We start from the raw sequence: 23,551 nt of genomic DNA, 5'->3' as shown, positions 1-23,551 counted from the left end.
ATACAGTAATGTCTGCAAAAACACTGTAGTAAATAGTACAGTAATGTCTGCAAAAACACTGTAGTAAATAGTTCAGTAATGTCTGCAAAAACACTGTAGTAAATAGTACAGTAATGTCTGCAAAAACACTGTAGTAAATAGTACAGTAATGTCTGCAAAAACACTGTAGTAAATAGTACAGTAATGTCTGCAAAAACACTGTAGTAAATAGTACAGTAATGTCTGCAAAAACACTGTAGTAAATAGTTCAGTAATGTCTGCAAAAACACTGTAGTAAATAGTACAGTAATGTCTGCAAAAACACTGTAGTAAATAGTTCAGTAATGTCTGCAAAAACACTGTAGTAAATAGTACAGTAATGTCTGCAAAAACACTGTAGTAAATAGTTCAGTAATGTCTGCAAAAACACTGTAGTAAATAGTTCAGTAATGTCTGCAAAAACACTGTAGTAAATAGTACAAAAAACACTGTAGTAAATAGTCAGTAATGTCTGCAAAAACACTGTAGTAAATAGTACAGTAATGTCTGCAAAAAACACTGTAGTAAATAGTACAGTAATGTCTGCAAAAACACTGTAGTAAATAGTACAGTAATGTCTGCAAAAACACTGTAGTAAATAGTACAGTAATGTCTGCAAAAACACTGTAGTAAATAGTACAGTAATGTCTGCAAAAACACTGTAGTAAATAGTACAGTAATGTCTGCAAAAACACTGTAGTAAATAGTACAGTAATGTCTGCAAAAACACTGTAGTAAATAGTACAGTAATGTCTGCAAAAACACTGTAGTAAATAGTTCAGTAGTAATGTCTGCAAAAACACTGTAAAATAGTTCAGTAATGTCTGCAAAAACACTGTAGTAATAGTACAGTAATGTCTGCAAAAACACTGTAGTAAATAGTACAGTAATGTCTGCAAAAAACACTGTAGTAAATAGTACAGTAATGTCTGCAAAAAGTAAATAGTACAGTAATGTCTGCAAAAACACTGTAGTAATAGTTCAGTAATGTCTGCAAAAACACTGTAGTAAATAGTACAGTAATGTCTGCAAAAACACTGTAGTAAATAGTACAGTAATGTCTGCAAAAACACTGTAGTAAATAGTACAGTAATGTCTGCAAAAACACTGTAGTAAATAGTACAGTAATGTCTGCAAAAACACTGTAGTAAATAGTTCAGTAATGTCTGCAAAAACACTGTAGTAAATAGTACAGTAATGTCTGCAAAAAACACTGTAGTAAATAGTTCAGTAATGTCTGCAAAAAACACTGTAGTAAATAGTACAGTAATGTCTGCAAAAACACACTGTCTGCAAAAACACTGTAAATAGTACAGTAATGTCTGCAAAAACACTGTAGTAAATAGTACAGTAATGTCTGCAAAAACACTGTAGTAAATAGTACAGTAATGTCTGCAAAAACACTGTAGTAGTAATGTCTGCAAAAACACTGTAGTAAATAGTACAGTAATGTCTGCAAAAAACACTGTAGTAAATGTCTGCAAAAACACTGTAGTAAAGTTCAGTAATGTCTGTAATGTCTGCAAAAACACTGTAGTAAATAGTACAGTAATGTCTGCAAAAACACTGTAGTAAATAGTACAGTAATGTCTGCAAAAAACACTGTAGTAAATAGTTCAGTAATGTCTGCAAAAAACACTGTAGTAAATAGTACAGTAATGTCTGCAAAAAACACTGTAGTAAATAGTACAGTAATGTCTGCAAAAACACTGTAGTAAATAGTACAGTAATGTCTGCAAAAACACTGTAGTAAATAGTACAGTAATGTCTGCAAAAACACTGTAGTAAATAGTACAGTAATGTCTGCAAAAACACTGTAGTAAATAGTTCAGTAATGTCTGCAAAAACACTGTAGTAAATAGTACAGTAATGTCTGCAAAAACACTGTAGTAAATAGTACAGTAATGTCTGCAAAAACACTGTAGTAAATAGTACAGTAATGTCTGCAAAAACACTGTAAATAGTCAGTAATGTCTGCAAAAACACTGTAGTAAATAGTACAGTAATGTCTGCAAAAACACTGTAGTAAATAGTACAGTAATGTCTGCAAAAACACTGTAGTAAATAGTACAGTAATGTCTGCAAAAAGTAAATAGTACACTGTAAAAACACTGTAAATAGTACAGTAATGTCTGCAAAAACACTGTAGTAAATAGTACAGTAATGTCTGCAAAAACACTGTAGTAAATAGTACAGTAATGTCTGCAAAAACACTGTAGTAAATAGTACAGTAATGTCTGCAAAAACACTGTAGTAAATAGTACAGTAATGTCTGCAAAAACACTGTAGTAAATAGTACAGTAATGTCTGCAAAAACACTGTAGTAAATAGTTCAGTAATGTCTGCAAAAACACTGTAGTAAATAGTACAGTAATGTCTGCAAAAACACTGTAGTAAATAGTACAGTAATGTCTGCAAAAACACTGTAGTAAATAGTACAGTAATGTCTGCAAAAACACTGTAGTAAATAGTACAGTAATGTCTGCAAAAAACACTGTAGTAAATAGTACAGTAATGTCTGCAAAAACACTGTAGTAAATAGTACAGTAATGTCTGCAAAAAACACTGTAGTAAATAGTACTGTAGTCTGCAAAAACACTGTAGTAAATAGTTCAGTAATGTCTGCAAAAACACTGTAGTAAATAGTTCAGTAATGTCTGCAAAAACACTGTAGTAAATAGTTCAGTAATGTCTGCAAAAACACTGTAGTAAATAGTACAGTAATGTCTGCAAAAACACTGTAGTAAATAGTACAGTAATGTCTGCAAAAAACACTGTAGTAAATAGTACAGTAATGTCTGCAAAAACACTGTAGTAATGTCAGTAATGTCTGCAAAAACACTGTAGTAAATAGTACAGTAATGTCTGCAAAAAACACTGTAGTAAATAGTTCAGTAATGTCTGCAAAAACTGTAGTAAATAGTACACTGTCTGCAAAAACACTGTAGTAAATAGTACAGTAATGTCTACAAAAACACTGTAGTAAATAGTACAGTAATGTCTGCAAAAACACTGTAGTAAATAGTAATCAAAAACACTGTAAAATAGTGTCTGCAAAAACACTGTAGTAAATAGTACAGTAATGTCTGCAAAAACACTGTAGTAAATAGTACAGTAATGTCTGCAAAAACACTGTAGTAAATAGTACAGTAATGTCTGCAAAAACACTGTAGTAAATAGTACAGTAATGTCTGCAAAAACACTGTAGTAAATAGTACAGTAATGTCTGCAAAAACACTGTAGTAAATAGTTCAGTAATGTCTGCAAAAACACTGTAGTAAATAGTTCAGTAATGTCTACAAAAACACTCTAAATAGTACAGTAATGTCTGCAAAAAACACTGTAGTAAATAGTTCAGTAATGTCTGCAAAAAACACTGTAGTAAATAGTACAGTAATGTCTGCAAAAACACTGTAGTAAATAGTTCAGTAATGTCTGCAAAAACACTGTAGTAAATAGTACAGTAATGTCTGCAAAAACACTGTAGTAAATAGTACAGTAATGTCTGCAAAAACACTGTAGTAAATAGTACAGTAATGTCTGCAAAAACACTGTAGTAAATAGTACAGTAATGTCTGCAAAAAACACTGTAGTAAATAGTACAGTAATGTCTACAAAAACACTGTAGTAAATAGTACAGTAATGTCTGCAAAAACACTGTAGTAAATAGTTCAGTAATGTCTGCAAAAACACTGTAGTAAATAGTACAGTAATGTCTGCAAAAAACACTGTAGTAAATAGTACAGTAATGTCTGCAAAAAACACTGTAGTAAATAGTACAGTAATGTCTGCAAAAACACTGTAGTAAATAGTTCAGTAATGTCTGCAAAAACACTGTAGTAAATAGTACAGTAATGTCTGCAAAAACACTGTAAAATAGTCAGTAATGTCTGCAAAAACACTGTAGTAAATAGTTCAGTAATGTCTGCAAAAACACTGTAGTAAATAGTACAGTAATGTCTGCAAAAACACTGTAGTAAATAGTACAGTAATGTCTGCAAAAACACTGTAGTAAATAGTTCAGTAATGTCTGCAAAAACACTGTAGTAAATAGTACAGTAATGTCTGCAAAAACACTGTAGTAAATAGTACAGTAATGTCTGCAAAAAACTGTAGTAAATAGTACACTGTCTGTAAAAACACTGTAAAAATAGTACAGTAATGTCTGCAAAAAACACTGTAGTAAATAGTACAGTAATGTCTGCAAAAACACTGTAGTAAATAGTACAGTAATGTCTGCAAAAAACACTGTAGTAAATAGTACAGTAATGTCTGCAAAAAACACTGTAGTAAATAGTACAGTAATGTCTGCAAAAACACTGTAGTAAATAGTACAGTAATGTCTACAAAAACACTGTAGTAAATAGTACAGTAATGTCTGCAAAAACACTGTAGTAAATAGTACAGTAATGTCTGCAAAAACACTGTAAAATAGTACAGTACTGTAAAACACTGTAGTAAATAGTTCAGTAATGTCTGCAAAAACACTGTAGTAAATAGTACAGTAATGTCTGCAAAAAACACTGTAGTAAATAGTACAGTAATGTCTGCAAAAACACTGTAGTAAAGTAGTAATGTCTGCAAAAACACTGTAGTAAATGTCTGCAAAAAACACTGTAGTAAATAGTTCAGTAATGTCTGCAAAAACACTGTAGTAAATAGTACAGTAATGTCTGCAAAAACACTGTAGTAAATAGTACAGTAATGTCTACAAAAAACACTGTAGTAAATAGTACAGTAATGTCTGCAAAAAACACTGTAGTAAATAGTTCAGTAATGTCTGCAAAAACACTGTAGTAAATAGTACAGTAATGTCTGCAAAAACACTGTAGTAAATAGTACAGTAATGTCTGCAAAAACACTGTAGTAAATAGTACAGTAATGTCTGCAAAAACACTGTAGTAAATAGTACAGTAATGTCTGCAAAAACACTGTAGTAAATAGTACAGTAATGTCTGCAAAAACACTGTAGTAAAAAAACACTGTAGTAGTACAGTAAAAACACTGTCTGCAAAAAAACACTGTAGTAAATAGTACAGTAATGTCTGCAAAAACACTGTAGTAAATAGTTCAGTAATGTCTGCAAAAACACTGTAGTAAATAGTACAGTAATGTCTGCAAAAACACTGTAGTAAATAGTACAGTAATGTCTGCAAAAACACTGTAGTAAATAGTACAGTAATGTCTGCAAAAACACTGTAGTAAATAGTACAGTAATGTCTGCAAAAACACTGTAGTAAATAGTACAGTAATGTCTGCAAAAACACTGTAGTAAATAGTACAGTAATGTCTGCAAAAACACTGTAGTAAATAGTTCAGTAATGTCTGCAAAAACACTGTAGTAAATAGTACAGTAATGTCTGCAAAAACACTGTAGTAAATAGTACAGTAATGTCTGCAAAAACACTGTAGTAAATAGTACAAAAAACACTGTAGTAATGTCTGCAAAAACACTGTAGTAAATAGTAAATGTCTGCAAAAACACTGTAAAATGTCAGTAATGTCTGCAAAAACACTGTAGTAAATAGTACAGTAATGTCTGCAAAAACACTGTAGTAAATAGTTCAGTAATGTCTGCAAAAAACAAATAGTACTGTAAAAACACTGTAAAAATAGTTCAGTAATGTCTGCAAAAACACTGTAGTAAATAGTACAGTAATGTCTGCAAAAACACTGTAGTAAATAGTACAGTAATGTCTGCAAAAAACACTGTAGTAAATAGTTCAGTAATGTCTGCAAAAACACTGTAGTAAATAGTACAGTAATGTCTGCAAAAACACTGTAGTAAATAGTTCATTAATGTCTGCAAAAAACACTGTAGTGTAGTAAAAAACACTGTAGTAAATAGTAATGTCTGCAAAAACACTGTAGTAAATAGTACAGTAATGTCTGCAAAAACACTGTAGTAAATAGTACAGTAATGTCTGCAAAAAACACTGTAGTAAATAGTACAGTAGTAAAAAACACTGTCTGCAAAAACACTGTAGTAAATAGTACAGTAATGTCTGCAAAAACACTGTAGTAAATAGTACAGTAATGTCTGCAAAAACACTGTAGTAAATAGTACAGTAATGTCTGCAAAAACACTGTAGTAAATAGTTCAGTAATGTCTGCAAAAAACACTGTAGTAAATAGTTCAGTAATGTCTGCAAAAAACACTGTAGTAAATAGTTCAGTAATGTCTACAAAAACACTGTAGTAAATAGTACAGTAATGTCTGCAAAAAACACTGTAGTAAATAGTTCAGTAATGTCTGCAAAAAACACGGTAGTAAATAGTACAGTACTGTCTGCAAAAACACTGTAGTAAATAGTTCATTAATGTCTGCAAAAACTGTACTGTACTGTAAAATAGTACAGTAATGTCTGCAAAAACACTGTAGTAAATAGTACAGTAATGTCTGCAAAAACACTGTAGTAAATAGTACAGTAATGTCTGCAAAAAACACTGTAGTAAATAGTTCAGTAATGTCTGCAAAAAACACTGTAGTAAATAGTTCAGTAATGTCTGCAAAAACACTGTAGTAAATAGTTCATTAATGTCTGCAAAAACACTGTAGTGAATAGTACAGTAATGTCTGCAAAAAACACTGTAGTAAATAGTACAGTAATGTCTGCAAAAACACTGTAGTAAATAGTACAGTAATGTCTACAAAAAACACTGTAGTGAATAGTACAGTAATGTCTGCAAAAACACTGTAGTAAATAGTACAGTAATGTCTGCAAAACACTGTAGTAAATAGTTCATTAATGTCTGCAAAAACACTGTAGTAAATAGTACAGTAATGTCTGCAAAAAACACTGTAGTAAATAGTACAGTAATGTCTGCAAAAACACTGTAGTAAATAGTACAGTAATGTCTGCAAAAACACTGTAGTAAATAGTACAGTAATGTCTGCAAAAACACTGTAGTAAATAGTACAGTAATGTCTGCAAAAACACTGTAGTAAATAGTACAGTAATGTCTGCAAAAACACTGTAGTAAATAGTACTGCAAAAAACACTGTAAAATGTCTGCAAAAACACTGTAGTAAATAGTTCAGTAATGTCTGCAAAAACACTGTAGTAAATAGTTCAGTAATGTCTACAAAACACTGTAGTAAATAGTACAGTAATGTCTGCAAAAACACTGTAGTAAATACAGTTCAAAAACACTGTAAAATGTCTAATGTCAAAAAACACTGTAGTAAATAGTACAGTAATGTCTGCAAAAAACACTGTAGTAAATAGTACAGTAATGTCTGCAAAAAACACTGTAGTAAATAGTTCAGTAATGTCTGCAAAAACACTGTAGTAAATAGTACAGTAATGTCTGCAAAAACACTGTAGTAAATAGTACAGTAATGTCTGCAAAAACACTGTAGTAAATAGTACAGTAATGTCTGCAAAAAACACTGTAGTAAATAGTACAGTAATGTCTGCAAAAACACTGTAGTAAATAGTTCAGTAATGTCTGCAAAAAACACTGTAGTAAATAGTACAGTAATGTCTGCAAAAACACTGTAGTAAATAGTACAGTAATGTCTGCAAAAACACTGTAGTAAATAGTACAGTAATGTCTGCAAAAACACTGTAGTAAATAGTACAGTAATGTCTGCAAAAAACACTGTAGTAAATAGTACAGTAATGTCTGCAGTAATGTCTAATGTCTGCAAAAAACACTGTAGTAAATAGTACAGTATTGTCTGCAAAAACAATGTAGTAAATAGTACAGTACTGTCTGCAAAAACACTGTAGTAAATAGTTCAGTAATGTCTACAAAAAACACTGTAGTAAATAGTACAGTAATGTCTGCAAAAACACTGTAGTAAATAGTACAGTAATGTCTGCAAAAACACTGTAGTAAATAGTACAGTAATGTCTGCAAAAAAAAACTGTAGTAAATAGTAAATGTCTGCAAAAACACTGTAGTAAATAGTAAAATGTCTAGTAAAGTAATGTCTGGAAAAAACACTGTAGTAAATAGTACAGTAATGTCTGCAAAAACACTGTAGTAAATAGTTCAGTAATGTCTGCAAAAACACTGTAGTAAATAGTACAGTAATGTCTGCAAAAACACTGTAGTAAATAGTACAGTAATGTCTGCAAAAACACTGTAGTAAATAGTTCAGTAATGTCTGCAAAAACACTGTAGTAAATAGTACAGTAATGTCTGCAAAAACACTGTAGTGAATAGTACAGTAATGTCTGCAAAAAACTGTAGTAAATAGTACAGTAATGTCTGCAAAAACACTGTAGTAAATAGTACAGTAATGTCTACAAAAAACACTGTAGTGAATAGTACAGTAATGTCTGCAAAAAAAACACTGTAGTAAATAGTTCATTAATGTCTGCAAAAAAACACTGTAGTAAATAGTACAGTAATGTCTGCAAAAAACACTGTAGTAAATAGTACAGTAATGTCTGTGTAGTAAATAGTACAGTAATGTCTGCAAAAACACTGTAGTAAATAGTACAGTAATGTCTGCAAAAACACTGTAGTAAATAGTACAGTAATGTCTGCAAAAACACTGTAGTAAATAGTACAGTAATGTCTGCAAAAACACTGTAGTAAATAGTACAGTAATGTCTGCAAAAACACTGTAGTAAATAGTTCAGTAATGTCTGCAAAAACACTGTAGTAAATAGTACAGTAATGTCTGCAAAAACACTGTAGTAAATAGTACAGTAATGTCTGCAAAAAACACTGTAGTAAATAGTTCAGTAATGTCTGCAAAAACACTGTAGTAAATAGTACAGTAATGTCTGCAAAAAACACTGTAGTAAATAGTACAGTAATGTCTGCAAAAACACTGTAGTAAATAGTCTGCAAAAACAGTAATGTTCTAATGTCTGCAAAAAACACTGTAGTAAATAGTTCAGTAATGTCTGCAAAAACACTGTAGTAAATAGTTCATTAATGTCTGCAAAAACACTGTAGTAAATAGTACAGTAATGTCTGCAAAAAACACTGTAGTAAATAGTACAGTAATGTCTGCAAAAACACTGTAGTAAATAGTACAGTAATGTCTGCAAAAAACACTGTAGTGAATAGTACAGTAATGTCTGCAAAAAAAACTGTAGTAAATAGTACAGTAATGTCTGCAAAAAACACTGTAGTGAATAGTACAGTAATGTCTACAAAAAACACTGTAGTGAATAGTACAGTAATGTCTGCAAAACACTGTAGTAAATAGTTCATTAATGTCTGCAAAAAACACTGTAGTAAATAGTACAGTAATGTCTGCAAAAACACTGTAGTAAATAGTACAGTAATGTCTGCAAAAAACACTGTAGTAAATAGTACAGTAATGTCTGCAAAAACACTGTAGTAAATAGTACAGTAATGTCTGCAAAAACACTGTAGTAAATAGTACAGTAATGTCTGCAAAAACACTGTAGTAAATAGTACAGTAATGTCTGCAAAAACACTGTAGTAAATAGTACAGTAATGTCTGCAAAAACACTGTAGTAAATAGTACAGTAATGTCTGCAAAAACACTGTAGTAAATAGTACAGTAATGTCTGCAAAAACACTGTAGTAAATAGTTCAATAATGTCTTCAAAAAAACACTGTAGTAAATAGTTCAGTAATGTCTACAAAAAACACTGTAGTAAATAGTCTGCAAAAACACTGTAGTGAATAGTACAGTAATGTCTGCAAAAAACACTGTAGTAAATAGTACAGTAATGTCTGCAAAAAACACTGTAGTGAATAGTACAGTAATGTCTACAAAAACACTGTAGTAAATAGTTCAGTAATGTCTACAAAAAACACTGTAGTGAATAGTACAGTAATGTCTGCAAAAAACACTGTAGTAAATAGTACAGTAATGTCTACAAAAAACACTGCAGTGAATAGTACAGTAATGTCTGCAAAAAACGCTGTAGTAAATAGTTCAGTAATGTCTGCAAAAAACACTGTAGTAAATAGTACAGTAATGTCTGGAAAAAACACTGTGGTAAATAGTACAGTAATGTCTGCAAAAAACACTGTAGTAAATAGTTCATTAATGTCTGCAAAAAACACCGTAGTAAATAGTACAGTAATGTCTGCAAAAACACTGTAGTGAATAGTACAGTAATGTCTGCAAAAACACTGTAGTAAATAGTACAGTAATGTCTGCAAAAACACTGTAGTAAATAGTACAGTAATGTCTGCAAAAACACTGTAGTAAATAGTTCAGTAATGTCTGCAAAAACACTGTAGTAAATAGTACAGTAATGTCTGCAAAAAACACTGTAGTAAATAGTTCAGTAATGTCTGCAAAAAACACTGTAGTAAATAGTACAGTACTGTCTGCAAAAACACTGTAGTAAATAGTTCATTAATGTCTGCAAAAACACTGTAGTAAATAGTACAGTAATGTCTGCAAAAACACTGTAGTAAATAGTTCATTAATGTCTGCAAAAAACACTGTAGTAAATAGTTCAGTAATGTCTACAAAAAACACTGTAGTAAATAGTACAGTAATGTCTACAAAAAACACTGTAGTGAATAGTACAGTAATGTCTGCAAAAAACACTGTAGTGAATAGTACAGTAATGTCTACAAAAAACACTGTAGTAAATAGTACAGTAATGTCTGCAAAAAACACTGTAGTAAATAGTTCAGTAATGTCTGCAAAAAACACTGTAGTAAATAGTTCAGTAATGTCTACAAAAACACTGTAGTAAATAGTTCAGTAATGTCTACAAAAAACACTGTAGTAAATAGTACAGTAATGTCTACAAAAAACACTGTAGTGAATAGTACAGTAATGTCTGCAAAAACACTGTAGTAAATAGTACAGTAATGTCTACAAAAAACACTGTAGTAAATAGTACAGTAATGTCTGCAAAAAACACTGTAGTAAATAGTACAGTAATGTCTGCAAAAAACACTGTAGTAAATAGTACAGTAATGTCTGCAAAAAACACTGTAGTGAATAGTACAGTAATGTCTACAAAAAACACTGTAGTAAATAGTTCAGTAATGTCTGCAAAAAACACTGTAGTAAATAGTACAGTAATGTCTGCAAAAAACACTGTAGTAAATAGTACAGTAATGTCTGCAAAAAACACTGTAGTAAATAGTTCAGTAATGTCTGCAAAAAACACGACAGTCCGCAAAAACACTAGACCTTTTTAACTGAGGTAAATACGGTAAGAGCTGACATAACTTGTCCTAACATGTTATAATATGGCCATAACACATATATTCAGACCTGTTGTGACGTATATTGCTTTATTTATGACTGGTTATGACACCAACATAAGAGTGCAAAAAAAAAACACAAAACCTACCACGGTAGTTATTTTGTGGTTGGTTGTGATGTTATATATATTATTTTTCAATTGACCATATTCAATTATAATTGTTATTGCGCACACATTGATGTCAGACATGCACCTGCCCAATGCTCTGTTGCTGATGACTGGGATGAATGCAGGGGCAGATTCTAGGAGCAGGACAAGACACATTCTTTTGACTGGTATAAGGGTATGCACGTGATAGGTCTATCTGGCTTATATGATTATGATGGTCATAATGTCTCTTGACAGTGTCATAAACTGTATTTTCTTAGTCCAAGTAAATGACACAGCATGGTCATAACGCTTTATGACAGTGTCATAAAGTCTATTTTCCACAAGTTATTGAAAATATGATGGAAAAAACATGACTGTAAAGAATTAATTACAACAACAACAGGTGTAAATATATGTGTCATGTGTTATGGCCATATTCTGACAGGTTATGATAAGTTATGCCAGCTGTTATGACATATTACATAGTTATGCCAGCTGTTATGACATATTACATAGTTATGCCAGCTGTTATGACATATTACATAGTTATGCCAGCTGTTATGACATATTACATAGTTATGGCCGTGTTATGACATATTACATAGTTATGCCAGCTGTTATGACATATTACATAGTTATGGCCGTGTTATGACATATTACATAGTTATGCCAGCTGTTATGACATATTACATAGTTATGGCCGTGTTATGACATATTACATAGTTATGCCAGCTGTTATGACATATTACATAGGTATGCCAGCTGTTATGACATATTACATAGTTATGCCAGCTGTTATGACATATTACATAGTTATGCCAGCTGTTATGACATATTACATAGTTATGGCCGTGTTATGACATATTACATAGTTATGGCCGTGTTATGACATATTACATAGTTATGGCCGTGTTATGACACTTGGTGTCAAGTAAAGTGTTACTGTAAATACTTTAGTATTTAATTTGCATAAACCCTGCCTATTCCCCTCCCCCATATACCAATTTATGCCACGCATAAGTGATTAACCTACATGCCAAGTATAGACCATGTACTGTGTTTCCTACAGGTTATAGAAAAGAGCAGAAGCTCTGAAAGATCTGTTCAGACCCCAGTCCTACCTATCTACAGGTTACGAAACATTTTCTCTTTTAGTATACTCCAGTAGATTTCCTAAAGGAGAAAGCCTCCACTTCCATGTTAAAGATAATGAAACAAAACAAAAACACTATAGTAAAAACTACAGTTATATCTGCAAAAACACTACAGTAAATACTACAGTATACTACAATCCGCAAAACACTACATGAATTACTTTAGTCAAATAAAACTGTAGTATATATTAGAATAGTAATACTATAGCTAACTGTAAATACTACTAAAGTCTGCAAAAACACTAGTATTTTTACCATAGTATACTATAGTATCTTTTCATGTGGGCAGCCACAACACACACTCTCTCTTCAAAAAACACATCTCATCTATTGATGTTGCTGTTTGTAACCAGTCATGGTCTTACATCAGCTCTGCAGCTGAAAACAAGCTGCATGCGTTATTTCATTTTTTTGCATTGATATTTGAAGTGAGGTGTTTCAGAGTTTGAGGCTCATGGAGTGCTTTACATGGCTGTAGAGCCAAAAGTACAGTACATAGAAAAGTGACGTTTTCCAATCTATTGGAGAACAGCTGTAAACATTCAGCTACATACTGTAAGCGGAAACATACTGTACAGGACTTAAAATCAAACTGCCCGAGAGTAACTGCTTTGTAATGGCCTTTCTCTCAGAGAAATGTCCATCCTTGTCCACCATGGCCTTCCAGCTTGCTTTTCTCCACAATTTTTATTTAAAATGATCTCTTACATTTCTTAGATTTTCCCACATCAGGAGATCAGCTGATGGGAAGAGGTACTGTAGTATAGGACAGGATGTCGTGTGTTTCTTTGCTGAGTTCCTGGATGAGTTATGATCTGACCACAGTTCTAATCAGCAGTCCTTTTCCAGGGACTCTGCATCTGAGTTGCTTTATGGCAACAGTGACCTTTTCTGAGCAATAAAACTTGTCTGCCACTGCCAAACTCTGTAATGTCTCAGGGTCATCACTTTGTCCCTTATCTCCCCACTAAAAACATGAGCACTCCTTAAACTCTCTCTCTCCAACCAGATGGATTGTTTTATCTGTTAACGTACGGTAGCTCCTGCGCTGTATACCACCAGACATAAATTCTCTGCTGATAAGAAGACGCTTTTACAGACCAATCGATAGGTCAGGGCTGTTTCTGTGGCCCGCTACGCTGCATGTAAAATAGGACCTCAGAACGCTGTGCCCTGGAGCATCAGAAATAACAATTTTAAACACACACAATACCTATCAAAGAGCTGAGACGAGACATATTTTTTGTCAGCAGTTGCTACGTCGCATACATTCCATATATCCAATTGTGATTCTATGTTAATCTCCCAGGCTAATTATATTTCAATGGGGGATTTCAATATAATACAGTATGTTGAGGAGAGGATCCTCAGCAGTGCTTCCTATACAAAGCCAGTGTTTCACTGCATGGGTCTCCCACTGAGTTTCTGTTTCGTAGATGAATGAGGAGCTCTAAGAACCAGCTGATTATCTCCACACATGCAGCCTTGTGCAACAACCTTGTCCACAGAGACATAGTGTAGTCAGCAAGGGTAATTATTGATGTTTTGATGTCATGGACGTAGATAGAGTATCAGGTTCATGATCACAATCATTGTTAGATTCCCTAACGTCCCCTTTTGCCTTAACCATTGAAAAATGGCTATGCAGTCTGGAAAGCACACATTGCAATTGCTACAGTTTAGATTTATTCAGAAATTATTATGTTTGTTTGACAGAATCTAACTATCTTTTTGGGGGTGATTCAGAATATGTGTTCCATTCCTAAGAGATACAGAGCACTAGATTGTGTGTGGCAGATCAGTACCTATCCAAGTCCCCTCGAAATCTCTGCTCCCATTTGGGTGTAATTGTTCTCCTGGAGGTGCATATGAGACTACTGATCTGACGGCCTACTGCCAGATGAAAAATAACAAATCAAATCAAATTGTATTCATCACATGCTTCATAAACAACAGATGCAGACTTACAGTAAAATGCCCTTCCAGCAATGCAGAGAGAAAGAAAATAGATGCAAAATAGAAAAGTAAAAAAAGTAATACAATTATAAATACACAATGAGTAACAATAACTTGGCTATATACATGGGGTACCAGTACTGAGTCGATGTGCAGGGGTATGAGGTCATTTATTTAGATATATACACTGGCTACCAGTACTGAGTTTTTTGTATTTATTATTGTATTTTTGCACTGAATCTCTTGCACTGAATCTCTTGCACTAGTTCTTCTATATAACCTTGTTATTGTTCTTTTATTGTGTTACTATTTCCCTTTTTTATTTTGCTATTTTGTTTTGCCTTTTAGCTCTGCATTGGTGATAAAGGGCTTGTAAGTAAGCATTTCGCTGTAAAGTCTACACCTGTTGTATTCGGCGCATTTACAGGTTTTTACAATCGCTAGGACCCATTTCTCAATACTTACAGTAGGTCACTTTTTCAAAACTCTTCACACAGTTCTTCTAACCAACTTTCAGCTTGGCACAGCAGTTAATTTCACATCCAAAATGCACTAAAACTACCCAAACACATACATGTCTCAAATCATCTCATTCTTCCATAACACTAGCAAAGGTTGTCACTCAGCAAGCACACTCTGTCACTCATAAAACAATGACCTAAAAATCACTAACAACAGGTAGTATTACACAATGTTTTCTTTTGTAAAATGTCTTTACAAAACAAGAATGACACCTCTCTACTGTTTAGAATTCACTGCAGTATATGTTACAGGAATGAATCAGACATGATGCAATATGCTTCAATATGTTTTATGTCATTTTTTGGCATTGAGTGATTCCAAAATGCAAGAATTTGTGTACACACCAACTACCGATACAGATACAGTAGCAATGCTAGTCAACCCTGTCTTGTGCATTCGGCCACAGGTTCTCATCCACGTCACATCTTATGTCATCTTTGGCAGTACATCCAGGAAATAATATTTTGGCATGCCTGGTTCATCCCTGGCAATCTTCTGCAGATATGTCCAGGCATCCAGCATTCATTGCGTCCAGGAGGGACATTTGATCATGTGGATGGTGGTCATAAACCTTCCACCTCCATGAGGAACATAATTCCACTATGGCCTTGAGGAATGGAGAGTAAGGTGGGAAGAAAAGTTACACCATCCTATGATGGGCTGCAAACCACTCTGTGACTGCAACGGAGTGGTGAAATGCCACATTGTCCCATACAATTACAAACGTTGGCTGATTTCGCCTCGCTGCAACCCTTTCCTCACCTGGCACAACCCTTCCATAGAGGTCATCCAGGAATGTAATGAGATGCTCGGTGTTGTATGGCCCAATTAGCGATTTGTGTAACAACAATCCATCAGAGGATATTGCTGCACACATTGTGATGTTGGCACCCTTCTGGTCTGGGACATCCACCGTGGCTCTTTTCCCAATCACATTCCTTCCTCACCACCGTGTTTTGGCCACGTTCAAACCAACCTCATCCACAAAGATGAAAATGTGCGATGTTTGCCTGGCTTCAATCTCCATGACTCTCTAAAATAAATCCACAAGGCAACATTAGAGTTAGGCTAATACGGTAGTTTCCATTATACTTAAAAAATTTGCCATTTTGTGCCTCTGCCCTGTTTTTTTTTTTTTCAAAACCAGTTCTGTATTTTATAGTCATCTTACCTGGACATATTGGTTCCTGAGTTGCTTGACTCGTTCAGAGTTCCTCTCAAAGGGGACAGTGTACAACTGCTTCATCCTGACTTGATGTTGTTTCAGGACTCTAGAAATAGTTGTTATGCTTACATTGTGAATATTTCCAAATGCAATGTTGTCTGCCAACACTGTCCCGAATCTCTGTGAATTGTATGCCATTGTTTCTGATGACCATATCAACGATTTCAGTTTCCTGCACAGCAGTGAAAATCCTACCTCTCCCGCCTGTGGGTGGTAACCGTTGGGTCCTAAGCAGAAATACAAAAACAATTACACACAAGTGGGTTTGGAGGCTTTGCTCAATTGACTTCTGTAATGTGCAGCTCAGTCAGATGCCTTTGCAGAATGCACATCTTACCTGTTGTTTTGCTGGAAATTTCTCACAATAGATGCCACAGTTTGGCTGCATTTTCAGACCAGCCTCTCTCATTGATAGACCATGAATTTATTGCATGATCAATTATAGTAACCCTAATCTCATCTGAGACAGCTCTTGATCTTCCTCTCAGTTTTCTTCCACCACGCATATGTCCTCCTCTACCTCTCCCTCTCCCAGCCACTCTTCTTCCTCTGTCAGCCACTTCGATATCGCTGGCTGGGTCCATGTTTACATTACAGTACAGCATTATTCCTAAGATGTCCCCTTTTGTATGGATGGTAATGAAATTGAAAGACTAACACCAGGGTCGGTGTTCAGCTACAATGGAATCAGCTGTGGTTGGTCTAACTGTTTTGATAGATAGTATTTCATTTTTTAGATTTGGAATACATTTCAATATTATATTACTGTAGAAATGTAGAATATTGCTGTCTTATTCAATTTTGTGTTATGTTAGGTTTTGAACTTAGGTTTAACAGTTTTGAAAATAGTATGTAAACATGTGCAAATTGGCCTGTAGGTGCATAGAGTGTTGGTGGTGGTTGTGTCTGAGTGAGAAAATAATTCATGAAATCTGAAAGATGAAGTCATTGAATGCATTTTGTGCCAAAGCAATGAAAAAGGATCCACAGTTTAGCCCACATAGACTGCTGTTGTGCACACTGTGTTAAGAGTTTTGAAAAAGTGACCTAAGTATTGAGAATTGGATCCTAGCGTTTGTCAAAAACTGTAACAAATAACATTTGATTTGAGTCTATGTGCAGGACTATGAGGTAATTGAGAAAGTATTCCTACCCCTTGACTTCAGTGGCAGTCGGTGTCATTTAAGATGAGGGAGGACAGTTTTTTTTGTCTAATTTCTAGCAGATTGGATGTCTGTCATTCATATTCTATTCACCGAGCTCAATGTAACATCGATAGGTTTAGGCTACTACAGGATACTCAAATGTTGCCCTATACCCATTTGATCTAGGGTGTAATCATTAGTCCAACAGTTGCAAATGAGAGTTTCTATTGGACAAATTCATATATGTTTATCCCCGTTTTGTTTGTTCCGTTTAAGAAACGTTTCTCAACAGAATCAGCGGAATGAATACACCTCTGATCACACGCCTAAAATCCTTGTTTGGGGTTTCTGTACAGCACTTTGTGACATAAGCTGATGTAAGAAGGGCTTTATAAATAAAAAAGCTCTCGGTGACCAGGGAAAAAAACCTTTCGAAGCCGAACCTTCATATCATAACCGCTAACCACTACACACAGTCTACATTGTTGTCACCATTTTAGCTAACGTCACAGTCAACATAGCTACTAGAGCTAATGGGTTAGTAAACCCGCCGCAATCATGCAGTACAGTGTACAGTTAGCAAGCAGTTTAGCAGTTACAACGGTGGGCCCCGATGGCAATAAATTATTAAAACCAAAAGCTTACATTGACGTGGAAGAGTTCCAGTATTGAATAGCCATAGCCAGCTAGCTAACATAGCATCCCTCTCTGTTTAAGGTGGTTGTTAGAGTAGGCTAAACTAGCTAGCTTCATTTGCTAGCTAAGTAGGTGAAAGTAAAAAATAAACTATGAAATATAGCTAGCTCTCTCTCTCAATCTCCCTCTCTCCCTCATTTTTGAATAAATTAATTTGTTCAAAACTGTTCAACTATTGTCTTTCTCTCTCTTTGAGTCAACTGCTCAAAATCATGGGTTGGTCCCTCCTTTGCTGCTATTACAGCCTCCACTCCTCTGGGAAGGTTTTCCACTAGATGTTGGAACATTGCTTCGGGGACTTGCTTCCATTCAGCTACGAGAGCATTAGTGAGGTCAGGCACTGATATTGGGCGATTAGGCCTGGCTCGTAGTCCAATTCATCCCAAAGGTGTTTGATGGGGTTGAGGTCAGGACTCTGTGCAGGCCAGTCAAGTTCTTCCTCACTGATCTTGACAAACCATTTCTGTATGGACCTCGCATTGTGCACAGGGGTAGTGTCATGCTGAAACAGGAAAGGTTTCCCCACACTGTTGCCACAAATTTGGAAGCACAGAATCATCTAGAATGTCATTGTAAGCTGTAGCGTTACATTTTCTCTTCACTTGAACTAAGAGTCCTATCCCAAACCACGAAAAACAAACCCAGACCATTATTCCTCCTCCATCAAAGTTTACAGTTGGCACTATGCATTCGGGTAGGTAGCGCTCTCCTGGCATCTGCCAAACTCAGACTGCCATCACTCCAGAGAATGTGTTTCCACTTCTCCCGAGTCCAATCGCTGCGAGCTTTACACCACTCCAGCCAACACTTGGCATTGCGCATTGTGATCTTAGGCTTGTGTGCGGCTGCTCGGCCATGGAAATCCATTTCATAAAGCTCCCGACGAACAGTACTTGTGCTGACGTTGCTTCCAGAGGCAGTTTGTCACTCAGTAGTGAGTGTTGCAACCGAGGACAAGGGCTATAGCACTTGGTCCCGTTCTGTGAGCTTATGTGGCCTACCACTTTGTGTCTGAGCTGTTGTTGCTCCTAGACGTTTCCACTTCACAATAACAGCACTTACAATTGACTGCAGGGCATACATTTGACGAAAGTTCCTCTTGTCCAGGTGGGAAAGGGTAGTGTGGAGTGCAATAGAGATTGCCTCGTCTGTGGATCTGCTGGAGCGGTATGCAAATTCGAGTGGGTCCAGGGTGTCTGTGATGATGGTGTTCATATGAGCCATGTCCAGCCTTTCAAACCATTTCATGGCACCAGATGTGATTGCTAAGGGGCGATAGTCATTTAGACAGGTTATTTTGTGTTTTTGGGAACAGGGACTATGGTGGTCTGCTTCAAACATGTAGGTATTACAGAGTGGGTCAGGGAGAGGTTGAAAATATAATTGAAGACACTTGCCAGCTGGTCAGCGCATGCTCTGAGTACATTTACATTTACATTACATTTACATTTAAGTCATTTAGCAGACGCTCTTATCCAGAGCGACTTACAAATTGGTGCATTCACCTTATGACATCCAGTGGAACAGCTACTTTACAATAGTGCATCTAAATCTTTTAAGGGGGGTGAGAAGGATTACTTTATCCTATCCTAGGTATTCCTTAAAGAGGTGGGGTTTCAGGTGTCTCCGGAAGGTGGTGATTGACTCCGCTGTCCTGGCGTCGTGAGGGAGTTTGTTCCACCATTGGGGGGCCAGAGCAGCGAACAGTTTTGACTGGGCTGAGCGGGAACTGTACTTCCTCAGTGGTAGGGAGGCGAGCAGGCCAGAGGTGGATGAACGCAGTGCCCTTGTTTGGGTGTAGGGCCTGATCAGAGCCTGGAGGTACTGAGGTGCCGTTCCCCTCACAGCTCCGTAGGCAAGCACCATGGTCTTGTAGCGGATGCGAGCTTCAACTGGAAGCCAGTGGAGAGAGCGGAGGAGCGGGGTGACGTGAGAGAACTTGGGAAGGTTGAACACCAGACGGGCTGCGGCGTTCTGGATGAGTTGTAGGGGTTTAATGGCACAGGCAGGGAGCCCAGCCAACAGCGAGTTGCAGTAATCCAGACGGGAGATGACAAGTGCCTGGATTAGGACCTGCGCCGCTTCCTGTGTGAGGCAGGGTCGTACTCTGCGGATGTTGTAGAGCATGAACCTACAGGAACGGGCCACCGCCTTGATGTTAGTTGAGAACGACAGGGTGTTGTCCAGGATCACGCCAAGGTTCTTAGCGCTCTGGGAGGAGGACACAATGGAGTTGTCAACCGTGATGGCGAGATCATGGAACGGGCAGTCCTTCCCGGGAGGAAGAGCAGCTCCGTCTTGCCGAGGTTCAGCTTGAGGTGGTGATCCGTCATCCACACTGATATGTCTGCCAGACATGCAGAGATGCGATTCGCCACCTGGTCATCAGAAGGGGGAAAGGAGAAGATTAATTGTGTGTCGTCTGCATAGCAATGATAGGAGAGACCATGTGAGGTTATGACAGAGCCAAGTGACTTGGTGTATAGCGAGAATAGGAGAGGGCCTAGAACAGAGCCCTGGGGGACACCAGTGGTGAGAGCACGTGGTGAGGAGACAGATTCTCGCCACGCCACCTGGTAGGAGCGACCTGTCAGGTAGGACGCAATCCAAGCGTGGGCCGCGCCGGGAGATGCCCAACTCAGAGAGGGTGGAGAGGAGGATCTGATGGTTCACAGTATCGAAGGCAGCCGATAGGTCTAGAAGGATGAGAGCAGAGGAGAGAGAGTTAGCTTTAGCAGTGCGGAGCGCCTCCGTGATACAGAGAAGAGCAGTCTCAGTTGAATGACTAGTCTTGAAACCTGACTGATTTGGATCAAGAAGGTCATTCTGAGAGAGATAGCGGGAGAGCTGGCCAAGGACGGCACGTTCAAGAGTTTTGGAGAGAAAAGAAAGAAGGGATACTGGTCTGTAGTTGTTGACATCGGAGGGATCGAGTGTAGGTTTTTTCAGAAGGGGTGCAACTCTCGCTCTCTTGAAGACGGAAGGGACGTAGCCAGCGGTCAGGGATGAGTTGATGAGCGAGGTGAGGTAAGGGAGAAGGTCTCCGGAAATGGTCTGGAGAAGAGAGGAGGGGATAGGGTCAAGCGGGCAGGTTGTTGGGCGGCCGGCCGTCACAAGACGCGAGATTTCATCTGGAGAGAGAGGGGAGAAAGAGGTCAGAGCACAGGGTAGGGCAGTGTGAGCAGAACCAGCGGTGTCGTTTGACTTGACGAGGATCGGATGTCGTCGACCTTCTTTTCAAAATGGTTGACGAAGTCATCTGCAGAGAGGGAGGAGGGGGGGAGGGGAGGAGGATTCAGGAGGGAGGAGAAGGTGGCAAAGAGCTTCCTAGGGTTAGAGGCAGATGCTTGGAATTTAGAGTGGTAGAAAGTGGTTTTAGCAGCAGAGACAGAAGAGGAAAATGTAGAGAGGAGGGAGTGAAAGGATGCCAGGTCCGCAGGGAGGCGAGTTTTCCTCCATTTCCGCTCGGCTGCCCATGTCTTGGTAATCCAGTTGGCCCTGCAGCCTTGTGACATCAGCTACTGAGAGCGAAATCACACAGTCTTCCGGCACAGCTGGTGTTTTCATGCATGGTTCAGTTTTGCTTGCCTAGAAGCGAGCATAGAAGCCTTTAGCTTATCTGGTAGGCTTGCATCACTGGGCAGCTTGTGGCTGGGTTTCCCTTTGTAATCAGTGATAGTTTGCAAGCCCTGCCACATCTGACGAGTGTCAAAACCGGTGTAGTAGGATTCGATCTTAGTCCTCTATTGACGCTTTGCCTGTTTGATGGTTCATCAGAAGGGCATAGCAGAATTTCTTATAAGTGTCCAGATTAGTGTCCCACTCCTTGAAAGCGGCAGCTCTAGCCTTTATCTCTGTGCGGATGTTGCCTGTAGTCCATGGCTTCTGGTTGGGATACAGTATTTTCCACTCTGAGCTAGCAAAATAGTCCTGTAGTTTAGCATCAGCTTCATCGGACCACTTCCATATTAAGTGCATCAATGGTACTTCCTGTTTGAGTTTTTGCTTGAAAGCAGGATTCAAGAAGATAGAGATCTGGTCAGATTTTCACCTCGAGTTGCACACGTGACATGCTGTTAGATCTTGGGAAAAAATGGATTTAAGTTTTCCTGCATTAAAATCACCGGCCACTAGGAGTGATGAGCATTCTCTTGTTTGCTTATGGCCCTATAGAACTCATTGAGTGCGATCTTAGTGCCAGCATCGGTTTGGGGTGCTAAATAGACAGCTACAATAAAATATAGATGAAAACTATCTTGGTAAATAGCATGGTCTACAGCTGTTGTTAACAAAGAGTCACACACCTCCCTTGAGCTGCCGACGCTGCCGTTCTGTCCTTCCGATGCATAGAAAAAACAGCTAGATGTATATTATCCATGTTCTTGTTCAGTCACGACTACGTAAAACAGGATATTCCAGTTCTTCAGGTCCTGTTGATAGGATAGTTTCGAACAGAGCTCATCCAGTTAGTTCTCTAGTGATTGTAGAACAGAGGGTAAAGGCAGTTTATGTACTTGCCGACGTAGTTTCGTCAGGTTGCCCACACGTCGGCCTCTCTTACGCTGCCTTTTTAATTTCCGTGCCTCTGGGATTAGGGCCTGGTCCGGGTGAGAAGTATGCCCTTCGCCTCCGACTCGCTGAAGTAGAAATCTTCACCTAAATCCAGGTTAGTGATAGTTGTTCTGATGTCCAGAAGCTCTTTCCGGGTCATTGGAAATAATGCTGGAAACATGTACATCAAAAGTTGGTCGGGAGCCCGTAAATCGGCTGCTATCCAATGCAGCGCCATTCGTAACAGATCTCTCAGGTGTGCTAGTGAGGTTATGTGACTGGCCCCTATCAAGTGGATGAGTGACTTTGCACTAAGCTCTGCTCCCAGGCAGAACTCACACACAGATGACATCTGCCTCCCCTATAAGATGTAGTCTGGTGCTCTCTGGCTCTGTGCTGTCTGGCTCCGTCTGTCTGGGGGCTGCAGTAACCGCCCCAGGGTAGTGAGTCCTCATCGTTTAACCCACAGGCTCCCTTTAAAACCGATAGAACAGGCCCAGCTTTAGAACTTGAATCCTCCCTCAGGCTAACACCACTCTCTCCTCCCCTCAGGGTGGGAGCCATGCCTGTCATACGGAGGTTACTATACACCTGTGTATTCTGTCTCAGTGCTATACTCACACACAAATGACATTGAGTCAGTTCAAATCATGCAACATGCCTTATATTGACATACTTTGCCAATGTCATTGGACTTGCTAGATACTGTAGGAAAGGTCAGGACATTGTACAACACTTCCAAAAGTATGTAAATTGCATAAAGAATTCTCTTGTGCCAACAAACAAAGATGGTATTTAAACTAGCCTCTCTGGTAGTGGAAAAATATTTACACATTAAACAAAATAGTATTGAAGGGAGGGTGAAGAACAAGCCTGACATTTAACAATACATGCCACTGCAATTTCCTCCCGGCTCTCGCCTGTCAGTCTGTTTCACGCCATGTTGTGCTCTTTGTGTTTCATTTCACACCATTTTCACCTCCTCTTACCCCATAGTGTATTTTATTCTCTACATTT

General features: G+C 37.4%; 1 protein-coding gene across 5 annotated transcripts in view; it reads left to right on the top strand.

Annotated features, from left to right (window-relative positions):
• Positions 1 to 23,551, top strand: part of LOC115135716 (seizure protein 6 homolog) — a 242,173-nt gene that overhangs the window by 62,548 nt on the left and 156,074 nt on the right. The gene's annotated exons all lie outside the window — the stretch shown is intronic.

Source organism: Oncorhynchus nerka, linkage group LG10 (genome assembly GCF_034236695.1).
Source record: "Oncorhynchus nerka isolate Pitt River linkage group LG10, Oner_Uvic_2.0, whole genome shotgun sequence".
Classification (NCBI taxonomy): Eukaryota; Metazoa; Chordata; class Actinopteri; order Salmoniformes; family Salmonidae; genus Oncorhynchus; species Oncorhynchus nerka.
Note: the sequence above shows the minus strand (reverse complement) of the source record. Positions and strands in the feature narration are given on the sequence as shown.